The sequence below is a fragment of the Aedes albopictus genome, chromosome 2 (genome assembly GCF_035046485.1).
Source record: "Aedes albopictus strain Foshan chromosome 2, AalbF5, whole genome shotgun sequence".
In the NCBI taxonomy this organism is placed as follows: Eukaryota; Metazoa; Arthropoda; class Insecta; order Diptera; family Culicidae; genus Aedes; species Aedes albopictus.
Genome location: NC_085137.1, coordinates 108550630 through 108565244, shown reverse-complemented (window position 1 = coordinate 108565244; position 14615 = coordinate 108550630). Strand labels below are relative to the sequence as shown.

General features: G+C 36.6%; 1 protein-coding gene across 3 annotated transcripts in view; it reads left to right on the top strand.

Moving 5' to 3' along the window:
• LOC109421283 (pseudouridylate synthase RPUSD2) overlaps nucleotides 1-14615 on the top strand; it is a 646492-nt gene that overhangs the window by 137461 nt on the left and 494416 nt on the right. The gene's annotated exons all lie outside the window — the stretch shown is intronic.

Here is a 14615-nt window from a genome sequence, read left to right as displayed (position 1 = left end):
GAAGGAAATCAAACTAGTTGAAGAAGAATTTTTCAAAAAAAATCTTGAAGGAATAGAAAAAGTACCTAAGGAAATTCCAAAAACAAATTCCTAGGAAATTACTATAGAAATTGCCGAAAGTGAACCCAAATGAGCTGCCGGATCAATTCACAAATGAATGAATTGGATGACGCACTTACCGAGGAAAACCATCGTCAATTCATGAAGGAATCACCATGGACTTTGCTTAGGTAGTTCGAAAGAAATTGCCGGATGAAATATTGAGAGAAATATCGGATCAATTAACTGAGCAATTTCCAAATAAATTTCTTAAGAAATTGCTGAAAAATTCCAAAAAAAGTTTTAAAAATGGAATACTACCAGATAAATTACTAGGTACTTTTTGAAAGAACTCAATAATAAATTACTAGAGAAATTTTCAGCAGAATTGTCGAAATAATCACCAAACGCATTTGGAAGGAAGGCAAGATAAAACATAATTAATTCTTGAAGGAATTGCCAAAAAAACTTCCAGAGAAATTACTGAAGGAAATCACAAATAAAACGCTAAAGCAATTTCCAATTTCATTGCTGAAGAAATTTCTAAAAAAAATCCAAAGGAAATCCGAAAAAAATGCCGAAGAATTTTTAAAAATGTTTTTTTAAAGAATCGCAAATGCAATTGCGGAGAAAGTATTTAAAAGAATGGTTCTACCCTATTTGGCATAATGCCATTCGGCATAACGCCGTTTGGCATAATGCCATTTGGCATATGTAGAGGCTATTTGGTATAACAGCCTTCTTGGTAATAATATCCATAATCCTTGTTATGCCAAATGGTCGTTATGCCAAATGGACTTTATGCCAAATGGTATGAAATTATCAAGTCAATTGACTTATTTTTCTCCAATCATTCTAACATATGCAATTCATTGCACTGTAGGTCAAGATAGAGAAATGTTGGACAAAAAGTTATATTTGCCTTGAATAATCGCGCTGTCCATAAACACTCATTTTTGATCATCTCAGTAACCCCGTCCCCCCGTAGACATTTGTTCGTACATAATTTTCAGAATTTGTAAAGAGCGTAGACTTTGGCCAGAGCTCTCTCCCACCCCAAGAGTCTACGTAGTTTATGGGAAAGCGCTTATGAAGAGTTTTTTTTTTCATCTGTATTAACGAGATTTTTAGCCCTAGGCTAGTTCATCTCGGGACCCACGCTTTACTTCCCTTCCGAAGGAAGAACTCACATTTTGGGAGTGTGTCGGGAGTGGGATTCGATCCCAGATCCTCGGCGTGATAGTCAAGTGTTCTAACCATCACACCAGGTCCGCTCCCACATTTTATTTAATTCAATTCAAGGTAATTTTACCTTTCATTTAATTGATCCGGTTAGCCCAGTGGTTAAGGCTATGGATCGCCAATCCGGAGGCTGCGGGTTCGATTCCCGTTCCGGTCGAGAAAATTTTCTCGATTCCCTGGGCATAGTGTATCATTGTTCTTGCCTTACAATTTACAAATTCATGCAATGGCATGCAAAGAAAGCCCTTCAATTAATAACTGGAAGGGCTCGAAGAACACTAAGTTGAAGCGAGGCAGGCTAATTCCCAGTGGGGACGTAGAGTCACAAAGAAGATGATGAAGAAGAAGAAGAAAAGCATTTAAATATTACTAGAATCTAAAGTTGTTATTCTATTTATTGATTCTGTTTTTGTGTTTTTGCAAGACTGCTCTCTGTTATTCCAGTGCAAAATTGGTCATAAACCAAAATCCATTTTTTAGCCGAATTTCAATGGTTTTATCCCACCATTTGCTCCTGGCATTTCTTCGAAATAAAAAAGCGACTCCATCAACCAACGTTTTTCTACAAACTAAACCAAGCGTGGCCATATAATCCAATTGTGCCCCTCACGACCACTTGGCCAGGAATAAAAAGTTCACATCCGGAAGGCTATATGTACGACGAGTGATCAATCGGACCTTGCTGAGCAATCAATCAAAGTGCTTAGTAAAGCACTTTTCCCCACGCCCGCAGCCATACCTACATACTAGCTGAAACCATACTAGCGGCTACGAGTCCCGGATTAATGCATTATCATCCCTTGTCCTCGTTGGATGGAATGAACAATTGTAGAATCGTTATGTCGCTAAATCCGGGATAGCGCTGCGATTTCTCACAAATATGGGACCATATTTCCGAGACGGTTTTCGCTTCCATTCGCTTTCATCATTGCGAGCAATATATCTGTCTCCCGGGTGTCACACGTTTGGATTCATCTTACCCTAAGTAACAATCCATCACCAGCGAAGGTTTTATTCGGTTTAGATACCCGAAAGCAGTTGGTATTAAGCGACCATAGAAAAACTAACCTCTTTTGTAAATCAAGCATATTACTTTTTTAACCATATACTTAACTTTACATCAAAATATGCTGCACTAACTTGCACTACACTGCAAAAAAAAAGATCTAACAGGGTTAAACTATACTAAGTAAACTTAATAGTCGTAAAACCCCTTTCTTCCTGTTCTGATCTACGGTTTCACCTGACTCGTGAGAGCTGTGTTCCTTAGACGGCGCGGCGCGTCTGAAAGCCTTCACTGTCACCCGCAATCTGGGTCAAAAGTGGCATGGAACAACAGCACGGCGAGAACCGCGAGAACCAACAAAACGATACGAATTCTAAATCAATTTTTTTCACCATGCACCTCAGAACATATGCTTGCTCGCAGTCTTTAGATTTGGCTGCGCTCTCACGGACTACGGACGGACGGCAAGCAAAACTGGTGAACCTTGAGCCGTAAAACGTTTTCTCGTTCATCAACAACGGCGAGCCGGCTTGGCTGGGCTGACGATTATAACTGCAAGCGAATACACTTACTTTGGCGTTACTGCAGCAGCAGCGGCAGCACCGCCACCACCACTTTCGTGTCGTCACACTACTCTAATCGTACAGACTAAGAACAGGTACCTACATAAATTGATGGTAATGACGGTGTCGAGCTCAGAACTGCTCTACCTTCAGCTGCTAGTAGTGCCAAAAGCGTTCAATGGAAATTCTGGCGACCTAGAAGATGCATAGCGATTGAAAGCGATTGCGTGTTGATCGACATCGTGAGGAGAAAATCCGTTAAAAGATGGTTTTTGAGTGGTAACCGGTGGAAAAGGGATTTCCACTGCAGTATACTGCAGCAACAATCAATGCTCCAGTGTTGGTTGCTATTTACAAAGTGTGACTATGACAAATGGTATAGGCCATGGTAAACAGCAAATCATGTAGTCACAAAGTCAGAGTGACTGAATCGTTGTCGAACACAAGTTTTTCTGAAGTTGTCGTACGTCGATTTTCGCAGTGGTTCTTTATTTCGTCCGCCTGGAACTGATTTGCATTTGCTGAATTGGAATGCCATCACTGCCCAGACAACCAGGAGTCGCATATGGATGCACGTATTACATCGTATAAAGTAGTATTTAAGGTTACTTACATTACCGGTCAGACTAAGGCCTGAGTGACCTCTGCTGTACACAGGAGTTGTCTCCATTCTACTCGGTCCATGGCTGTGTGTCTCCAGTTTTGCAGTTTGCAAAGGGTCCGCAGATCCTCCACTTGATCGCTGCTGCTCCACGTCTTCTTGTACCTGTCGGATGACTCTCGAGAACCATTTTAGTTGGGTTGCTATCTGACATCCTGATGACGTGACCTGCCCACCGTAGCCTACCGATTTTCGCGGTATGGACGATGGTTGGTTCTCTCAGCAGCTGATGCAGCTCGTGGTTCATTCGCCTTCTCCAAGTCCCGTCTTCCATCTGCACTTCGCCGTAGATGGTACGCAACACCTTCCGTTCGAAAACTCCAAGGGCGCGTTGGTTCTCTGCACGTAGGGTCCATGTTTCGTGCTCATAGAGGACGACCGGTCCAATTAGCGTTTTTTAGATAGTTAACTTCGTGTTACGGCGAACTTTATTCGATCGTAGATTTCTGCGGAGTCCAAAGTAAGCACGATTTTCTGCCACAATGCGTCTCTAAATTTCTCTGCTGGTGTCGTTGGCGGCGGTCACCAGTGAGCCCAAATACTCGAATTCTTCAACCGCCTCGATTTCAAAACCGTCGATAGAAATTCGGGGTGGAGGGCGCGGTGATTCCTCCCTGCAGCTCTTTGCCATCATGTACATTGTCTTCGACACGTTAATGACTAATCTGATTCGCCTGGCTTCATTCTTGCGGCCTTGCTAGCCGTAATCCGACTAGATGGGAAAAACAAATTTATTACAGGCTGCGTTATTTTGTTACAATTATTTTTGTTATAACGGTTGTTATAAAACATATACCGTTAGTAGTTAAAATAACAAAAAATCTAACAAAACTCGTTCCAATTTAAACAAAAAAATAACAAGTTGAGATATAATCATAACAAGATTATATAAAATTTTGTTAGACTTGACATTTGATATCATAACAAAATTATAACAAGTTCTGTTATATATTTCAGAACCAATTTGTTACAAGTTTTGTTATAAATCTCTTGGCTCGGGTGATCAAAATAACAAGAATTATCAACCATTTTCGGGACAACATAAAAAAATCATGCAAATCCTGAAATAGTTTTGCTACAAAAATATAACAAAGATTGCAATAAACGTGTTACGAAATTATGTTAGAAGCAATAATATTATAATGCAAAATATAACAAATGTTGTTATACATGTGTTTGAAAAAATCAAACAAGTTTTGTTATAATTTTGTTTTTAAAATAATATTAAATTTTGATACAATTTTGTTATGATTATTAACCTATAAAAATCCTTAGAACAAAATCATATCAAATTCTGTTATTTCTAACAACAGTTGTTATACTTTTGTTATTATCTTGTTAGGTGCTTCTGGTCGGGAATATCTGTACCATCAGCGAAACCAAGCAGCTGTACAGATTTCGTGAAAATCGTTCCACTCGTGTTTATCCTGCTCTCTTTATTACACCCTTTAAACAGCAAGCACGAAAGACCTTTGCCCTACCTCTCGTCGAGATCCGAAGAGACTCGAGAGTATCCCTAATACTCGAAGTACGCACATCACTCGTTCCATCGTCGCTTTCATCAATCGTATCAGTTTATCCGGGAATCCGCATTACTTGTCCCTAAAGCTTTTAAAAGCCTGCTAAAAAGATTCGCAATTCCTTCTTAAATTTCTTTCATGTGCCTACCATGATTCTTCAATACATTGAATCGTGATAAAACTCAAAATAACATTTCCAGCTTAACGCACAAATCTACACGATTTTTTTTTCAATTCAAATGAAATTTTGCTCATGTGTAAGCTTGTATTTGAAAATGTTTTTGATGTTATTTGCTTGATTGCTTATGAAATGCCCCTATTGATTCCCCAAAAATTTCTTCAAAAATCTTCATTAATTCCATCCAAAATTGCGTCATGGATTTCTGTAAACATTTAACATGGATTCTTTCAGAATTTCGTCCAAGGTCAGGAAATCCTCCAGATATTTATTCAGAAATTTCTTAAAGGATTCTCTCAGAGTATAGTCGTCAGTTCCATCTGATTTTTTTTCGGAGTATTTCCAGAAAAAAAAAATCCAAAAATTACCTCACAAACTCCGCCGTGGATTACTTAGAAAGTTTCCCCAAAGATTCCGCCGGAAATCGCTACAAGAATTCGTTTATGTTTTTTTGAAATCTACCAAAGATTCATTCGGAAAATTTCTTCAAGGATAACTAAGAAAATTGAGCAAAACATATGAATGAAACTTTTAGAAAAATAAGCATGGATACAGTTCACCCGCTTACTACAGATACGTTCAGAAATTCATCCAGAGAATCCTTCAGATATGCCATCATTTATTTATCCAAACATTTTCTAATAGATTATTTGATTTTCTAATAGATTATTTGAATAAACTTTTCAGATATTGCTTTCGAAAAATCTTCCGGGGAGTTTCAAAGTTTCCTCTTGTGATTTTTTTTTTAAATTTCTCTAAAAATTCCTCCATAAAATTACCCAGGCATCATTTTACGGCTTTTTTTTCAAATCCTGTTCCAAAATTTCATTCAGAATTTTTTTAAAGGAGTTGTTTTAGAAATGGAATGCCATAAGAATTTCCATTTGGGATTCGTCCGGAGATTTAACAAAGAATTCCAATAGAAAATCTTGCATAGCTTGCTGCAAAAACAAGCCAGAATTTCTACAGAATTCCTCTATATATTTATTTAGAAATGCTTCCGAAATTTCCAGAGGCTCTTTCAGAAATTCCCGGGGCTGCTTTTGGAGATTCCTCAATTCCTCATTTAAAATTTGTCTAATCTTCCAGGGATTTTTTAATAAAATTTTCCATAGATTCCTTTAGAAATTCTTTTGAAATTTTCTTGAAAAATTCGTAATAACTCTCAAAGAAAATTCTCAAGGGATTCTTTCAAAAAATCTCTTAGGAATTTCTTTAGAAATTTTTTTGAAAATTCTTCAACCAAGTCCTCTAGAGATATCCCTTGAAATTCTATGAAAATCTTGCATGGATTGATCCAGAAATTCCACATTTCGAAATTTTTTCTCAAATTTCCTTCACAAATCCCTCTATACATTCATCCAAAAGTGTATTTAAGGATTCGTCATAACCTCTTCCAATTTCCTCAGAAACTCCCCTATGGATTTTTTCAGTTATCTTTCCGGTAGTTCATGTGAAAATGTTTCATGGATTCCTTTAGAAATCATTCCAGTGATTCTTCAAGATAGTCAGAAAATCAGTATTCCAACAGAAATATCTTCTAAGTTTTTTACACAAGAAAGTCTTTCAATGATTGTTCCAGATATTCCTGTAGAGATTCCTCCAGATATAAATCTCCTATGAATACCTTCCAAAATTATTAAGGTACACCGGGGCAAGTTGAAACGGGTGGGGCAAGATGAAACGCGAAGTTTTGAAATAGATTTCAATAAAATTTGGAAATTTATCCTTCACTAAAAGATTGTTTGAATCAAAAACTATGTGTTATGGCGACCAAATTGTTTATCATCAATAGAAACCATCATGTTCACCCGCTGTTTCATCATGCCCCACCCGTTTCAACTTGCCCTGGTGTATCTTACACGGATTCTTTTAGAAATTGTTTCACGAACTCTTTGAAAAAAAAATCCAGGGGTTCATTCAAATATTCATTTCGGAATTCTTCCAGCAATTTCTCCAAATTATTAGCTTTGAAAAATATTCCATGAATTCTATAAGAAACTCCTCAATGGCCGATTTTTTTCTTTCTTTCAAGGTTTCTTTTTCAAACTCCTCCAATGACTTCTCAAAAAATCTTTGAGAGATTCCATCAAGTTTTCGTACTGGTATTCCTTCACGAACTCTTCCAAGGATTCCTTCGGGAATTACTGCAGGGATTCCATTTGAAATTCATGAAGAAACATCTTTAGAAATTTCGTAGAGAATTTTTCCAAGGATTCGGTAGTTCCAGCAGGGATGCCTCCAGGGATTCCTTTAGAAATTTATGCAGAGATTCCTTCAGGAACTTTTTCAAAAAATTCCTTCAAGCATTTTCTCAGAAATTCTTTCAAAATTTCCTCCAGAAATTCATTTAGAAGCTTCTTGAAGCTTCTTCTAGGAATATTTACTATGTTTTTTTTTCTTGTTAACTACAGGGATTCCTTCAAAAATCCAAAAAAGTCCTTCAGAGATTTCAACAGAAATTCGACTCAAGGTTTTGTCAGAATTTGTTCCAGGAGCACAATCAAAAAAATCCTTCAGAAAGTCATTTAAAAATTCCTCCAGGAATTCCTTCTGAAATTACTACAGATAGTCTTTTAAAATATTTCTAAAGACCCCATTATGAAACAATTTTTTCACATGGACTTTTCCTATAATTCTGATAAAAAATCCCCTGACATTCCAACACGAATTTTCAAGAAAGCAACTTTCAGAAGTAACAGCAATTTCTTCAGAAATTATTTTATAAAAACCACCATGGGATGTGCGTGTATCGCCAATAAGAGAGACAATTTTGTCAAATAAAAACGTTGACGCCGGCGCAAATAAGCGAGTGCAATTGAACCCGAGTAAAGTAACATTGCTCATGAAGCTCTGTACTTGACCCCTTGTACGATCAATATCTGCAGATTTGATTGTCATGGTTGGTAAGGTATGCAAATCGTGCTGAACCAGTACAACCGCATGCGAATCATTTTAAAAACTCCACTCTTAAAAACGTAATCAATCGATCATTTGCTGACCTTGACCTCACTTCAACAATCGATTGAGCGACTCAAAACATAGTAAAAAAAACTACATATATCAATTTACACGCTGAAGTATGACATACATCGCCAATTGGAGGGACTTTATTACCCCAACATTACGAACCAACGAACCAGCTAATCAATTCTCCTTGCATATCTCCAAATCATACCGCACATTTCAAAAAGGCACGATTCCTTTTTGTAAGCCGAACCTTTCTACCCAGTCAAATGTGTTGTATTTGATGCAATTCTATACAACCATAGAAGATAGACTGGTTTCAGTTTTGTTTTTTTTAATATCTTTTTATTCCCTTTTGAAATGTTACAACCGATATCACCCCTCCGTACTTATATCGATTGTGATCCACGAGCATGAATAAGTGTGTCCAACCAATTTCCACCAATGACCCGGCAGAAAAGTTGGTACTTACCAAGGTATTCGACGCGCGCGCGCACCCGTGTTAACTAGACCCGATCATCGCGCGCGTTGTAGTCTGTTTTGTTTTGCTCTCTATCAACATCGTAAATCAACAAAATAGAAAAAAATGGCAAAACGCGAACTCGGCGCCGCAGAAGAATCCACGCTGCATCAGCAAAAAAAAATGCACTTAATGTTCAACGTTTAGTCGACTTTTTTTTACTTGATGCAACAAAAAGTAAACGACGATCCTCGGGCAATCCGTCGTCGTGGTGTTAAATGAGGTGTCCGATCATTGTACTTAAGTGGTGATGTTTACTTTTCTTCGTGAATTAAACTACATGATGTGTGTGAGTTGCGTGCTGGAACAAAATACGGCTACTCATCGACTAATAAACTAAGTGGAAAAAATTGAATGGTGAAAAAAAAAACAAGGCGGTGACGATTCAAAATTTGGAGAGGCGCTTCAGACGCTCGGCGGAATAGGGTCTACCTACTGAATAGCGCTCTACTCTCACTCGAAGTGTTTTGACCCACGTCTGAAGTAGCGCCGCCATTCGGAGCGGGTAACGAGATTTGAAGAGCTGTTATGAGATATGATGGAAGTCTTTCCACCACGGTATGGAGGGCTCTTGATATAGCATTGATACGGATACCGAACAATAGGGGCACTAGGTTTCTTGCTAGAATAGTTGAATATAGAATTGCTCCGAATTCATTGAGTATTTGGGTTATGCAATTTTTAGGTGAGAGTGACGCTTACTACGTCAGATTGCAAGTCAATATGTAGATGGGGAAGAAAGTGATGATGCAATCGCTTGACCACTGCAGATCGTGTATACCACTGAGTATTGTAGAAGCAATATGACAGACTGTATCGTTCTGTGAAGTTAACAGGAAGCGCAACGTATTTTTCAGCCTGATTCTTGTTCTAGAGATGGTAATGATAATGTAGAGAAGAGGGAGGAAGTAGAAAGAATAGTATAGGAGTAATGAGATGGGTTAGCAATTGGACCAAGAACCTTCTGCTTACGAATCAGAAGTAGTAGCCAAGCCGGTCTGAATGCCCTCATGGATTCCTATAGATATATCCAGGGATCCTTCAGATTTTTTTTCAGGAATTTCTGTCGAAATTCCTCTTGGGATTATTCAAGAAAAAAAAAATCTTTCAGGAATTCATTTGAAAATTTTACTAAGAGATAAATTCAGAAACTGGGAGTTGATTCAGGAATTCCTTTAGTAATCACGCAGAAATTTCGACAAGGATTCCATCAGCAAATCTTCAAAAGAATTGCTGAGAAAATCTTCCATGTTTTTCTACGTAAATTAAAAAAAAATCCACGGATTCCTTCGGAAATTCCTTTAGCAAATCCATTTTCCTATGATTTTTTTTTAAAGAGAACCATTTTTTTTATAATCCGGCTTTGAAAACCTCCAGGGATTCTATCAATAAACATAAAAAAATCGCAATAGTTTTAGACTTTTTTTTCAGAGATTATTTATCAATTGATTGAAAAAAAAACTTCACCAATAATTCTTCTATTTCATATTCTATGAACTCTTTTGAAAAACCTTCCCCCAGAGATTTCTTCCGAAATTTTTCAAATGAACCCTCTAGAAATCTTTTTTGTCGTTCGACTATTCTTTGGAATAAAGAAACGGTTTTCTTTTTTATTATTATTATTTTGAGCAATTACATGGCAAACAATCATTTAAGATAAATGAAGCTCAACACTAAAACATGTAATTGGCTCGTTGTTTTTTTTTTTTAAACGTTTCGACATTGCTCTGAAAGGTAAAATCAGAGCTAGTTAGTCAAGATTCCCTGATTGCAGCGCTTCTGCACTGGTACATTTCCATGGATGAATTCCTGAAGGAATATCTGAAAAAACCGCTTGGGCAATTCCTGAAAAAAAAAACATTTGGAACAATTTCTGAATGGATCCATGGAACAACTTGAAATCTTTGTTGAATTTTTTTAAGTTATTCTAGAAATATTTATAAAGTCTCCAACGATATTTTTGAAGGTATCGCTGAAGATATTTTAGAAAATCTGATTATAATTTTTGAATGAATTCTTGAAAGCATTTCTGAAATCCGGAATATGTTAAGAATTCATAAATGAATTTTCTGTAGAAATTCTGAATTAATACCTGAAGGAAATCAATGGTGGAATACCTAACAAAACCTCTTGATATATTTTTGAAAAAAAAAAATCCTGGGGAAATCCCCTAATAAAAATCCTAAACAATTGTTTTAATCATCTTCTGGAGGAATCCATAGAGAAATTCCTAGAGGTAAGCTGGGAAGAAATCCAGGAGAAATTTCTGAGAAAATACATAAAGGCTTACCCGGTGGAATTTCTGATGAAATCTCTGTTTGAATTTCTGCAGGAATCTCTGCAAGAAAATCTTCCAGCTTTTCCGTTAGATAAGAATCTCTGAAAGAATCTGTAGAAATACATCTTAAAGAATCCTTGAAGGATTTTCTAAGACTTTCTGAAGAAACCCTTGGAGTAATTTCTGGAAGAGGAATGTCTTGAAGGAATATTCAAAGGAATGTGAAGAAATCTTGAGAATTTCTAAAAAAAATCCTTGAAGAAATTACTTTGAAAAGATTCTGAGAAAATTTTGCGGAAGTTCTGAATTTCTGATTCTTATAATATTCGTATCATATTCAAAAAAAAAAAAAAAATACCATGGGGTAATTTCATGGAAGGTTTTCTAGATTAATTCTTTGACAAATTTCTGGAGGAATCTCTAAAAAATTGTAGAAATTCGTAGATGAATTTGTGGAACAATCTATGCAATATGTTTTTGAAAGGAATCCATGATGTCTTTTCTACAGGCATCCATGCCACATTTTTGGAAGCTATCCGTGAGAGAGTAAGGAGTTCTTTGAGAAATTTCCGGACGAAATTCTGAAGTCTAAAGGAAACCTTAGAAGATTTTGTGAAAGAATTTCAGACTGAATTTCTTTAGTATTTCCTGGATTATTTTTTTAAACTACGCGGAATTTCCAAAGGAGTCCCCGAAAGATTTTCTTTTAAGAATGCCTGGGAGATTTTTTTAAGGAACTCGTGAAAATATTTTCAAATGAATCCTAGGATGAATTTCAGCAAGGGACATGAAAGAATATTCAAAAAATCCGTGGAAGTTGTTTCAAAGTAGTCCTTGGGGAAAATTGTAAAGAAATCTCTGGGAATATTTCTGAAGAAATTATTAGTCAAATTTGTAATAAAAGCCATAAGATATTTTCTGAAAGAATCCCTCGAAAAGAAATGTAAAGAAACAGTTTCTATTGGAATCCCTGCAGAAAATTCCTGAAATGATCCCACATTAAAACAAAGATTATCTGACAGGAATTACAATTTTCAAATAAAAAATTTCTGGAGCAATTTCTAAACTAAACCCCGGAGAAAGTTTTGGAATAAATCCTTGGAAGATGGTTTAAGAGAATGATGATGAGGATATTTCGGTAAAAAAACTAGAAAAGTCTCGAAAAAATAGGGTAAATCTCAGGAGGATTATCTAAGCAATTCCTGGAGGAATTTCTTCAGAAACTCATACATAACTTTCTTGCACAACTATTTGCGAAATTTCTGGAGCAATCGCTAGTGGAATTGCTGGAGAAATTGAAAGTTGCTGGGGAAATTTTTAGTGAATTCTTTGGAAAAATTTGCAAAATAACCCCAGTACAATTTTGTGGAACATTTTCTGTAAAATTCTGGAACAGTTTCTGAAGGCATCACTGAAAGTTTTATGAAAGGAAGTTCTTGAGAAATGTCTGAATAAATGTCGATAAACATTTTTTAAGCAATCTCTGAACAAATTTTAGAAAGAATCCATGGAGGAATTTCAACTCAAATCCAGGAATTTTTTTTTTATAAAATGGAGGAATACCAGAAGTAAATCATACCAGTTAAATGCTTTCATAGAATTCTTTGTGAAACTTGTAGAATAGGAGGAATTTCCAAACATGTCCTTGAAGAAAGTTTTCGAAGATTTTTTTGGCTGAATAATCAGACAAATTTCCGAAAGTTTTTTTAGGAAGTTTGAAGAATTTGTGAAGATATTTTTGGTAGATTTTCCAAAGGAATCTCCAACATATTTTCCAAACGAATGCCTAGAGAAATTTCTGAACAAACATTCAGAGGAATTTTTAAAGTAATCCCTGGGCGAATTTCTCAAACTATCTCTGAGATGATTTGTGAGAAATCATGGAGAAATTGGAGCAATTTATAATTTATTTAAAATTCTTTGTAACGCGTCTGGAGCAACACACGAAAGATTTTCTGAAATAATCTGTAATATGATGATTATATTTGGGAAGTTTTCATCGGAGACTATCGTTATAAAGTTGAGAATTCTGGGTTCACTTACTTTTAGAAAACACCGCAGAATTGCAACAAAAAGTGACCTAGCAGATTGTTGCATAAACCTACACTACTCGTATAGAAAAATCGTTGGTCAAATGCAGCACAACCAGTAACCAAGTGCTTATCACGAATCTTTAAATTTCCGAACCCCTTGAGAAATTTCAGAAGGAACCCCTTGAGGAATTTCAGAAGCAATTCGTAAAGGAAGATTTTTGAAGCAATTCGTAAAGGAATTGCAGGATAAACCCTCGGAGACATTTTCAAAGGAATCCCTCAATGACTTTCTTAACTTTGTGACGTTGTCTACATTGTGTTATTGCCCATTACTTAAAATATTGACTTTTGAATCAAACATACGAATTTTGGAGGCAGAAGATTTTTATGGTGACAAGCTAGCGAGATAGTGGTCTATTCATTATTGAGCGAGAATTATTGATACAATGCCAATAGCTCCGAACCTTTTATCGAAAACTCAATTTTCATGCAGGTTTTATATGTTTTGGTACACCAAACAATTTAAATATAAATAAAATAAAAAAAATGCTTTAATTTAGAGACATGTCGAAAATTGAAATGTCCACTAAACCGAGGTATACCTGTAAGTACTTCATAATATCCACAAAATGATTAGATAATCAAAAATATTTTATCGGCCCTGCTTCCGGGCATCTGGGCCTGATTGAGTTGCCATTCGCTGATTTCCAACTATCCGGGTCGTTAGAGCGTCAGTATTAGCCGCTCTCCGGGGAAGAGCAACTAACGAAAAGTTGCAAGTGCTGGGCTGGGATCGAACCCATGACCATTCACTTATGAAGCGAACGTATGACCACTGCGCCACGGGCCCGAGAATATTGTAATATTCTACAGCATAACAATGGACTTAATGCATGTAGAAAAGTTTACGAAAATGTCTTAATTTTAGGTTTCAGCTTTCAGTGGTGTATAAATGTATAAATTTCAATACTTTTTGCTTTTACTTCATTGTTTTGAGACTCTATTCTATCACATGCCCCTAATGTAACATGTCGTTCTCAATACTGGTGCGAAAAAGCATTTTCAAAGCCTCAATCTATTTATAGCATGTAATCTTTAAACCTCGAGTACTCGACATTGGCAAGATAAAGGCATTATGCTGTAAAAATACTTCTCAAAAGTCAAAACAAATGACAATGAAACAACTGATTTTAGTGGGTCCTATTCTACCATCAAATAAATTGCCACTGTTAGTAGCCGTCAGTCCTATAAAACCAAAATATTTCGAGGCCAATATGTACAGCTTAATCAACTGAAAAGTGACACTAAATCTCTCTGCCATCACCACCAATTATTTTCCCCCAAAGCCTCCATTTCAATCACCATCATCTTCCTCCTATGAGCCGTGTCGTACATCAGCACCATCACCGTCCCAACCAGCCAACCCGCCCCAGCATCCAACAACAACAGACGACATAGCAAAAGAACAACTTAGCAAAGAGCAAACTACCATCACCACCAGTCCGCGCAGCAATTTCCCCCCACGACACAGCGAGGGCGAGAGAGAGAGACAAAGCGAAAGAACTCAAGAACCACTTCTGTTTTACTAATTAATCACAACACTAATTA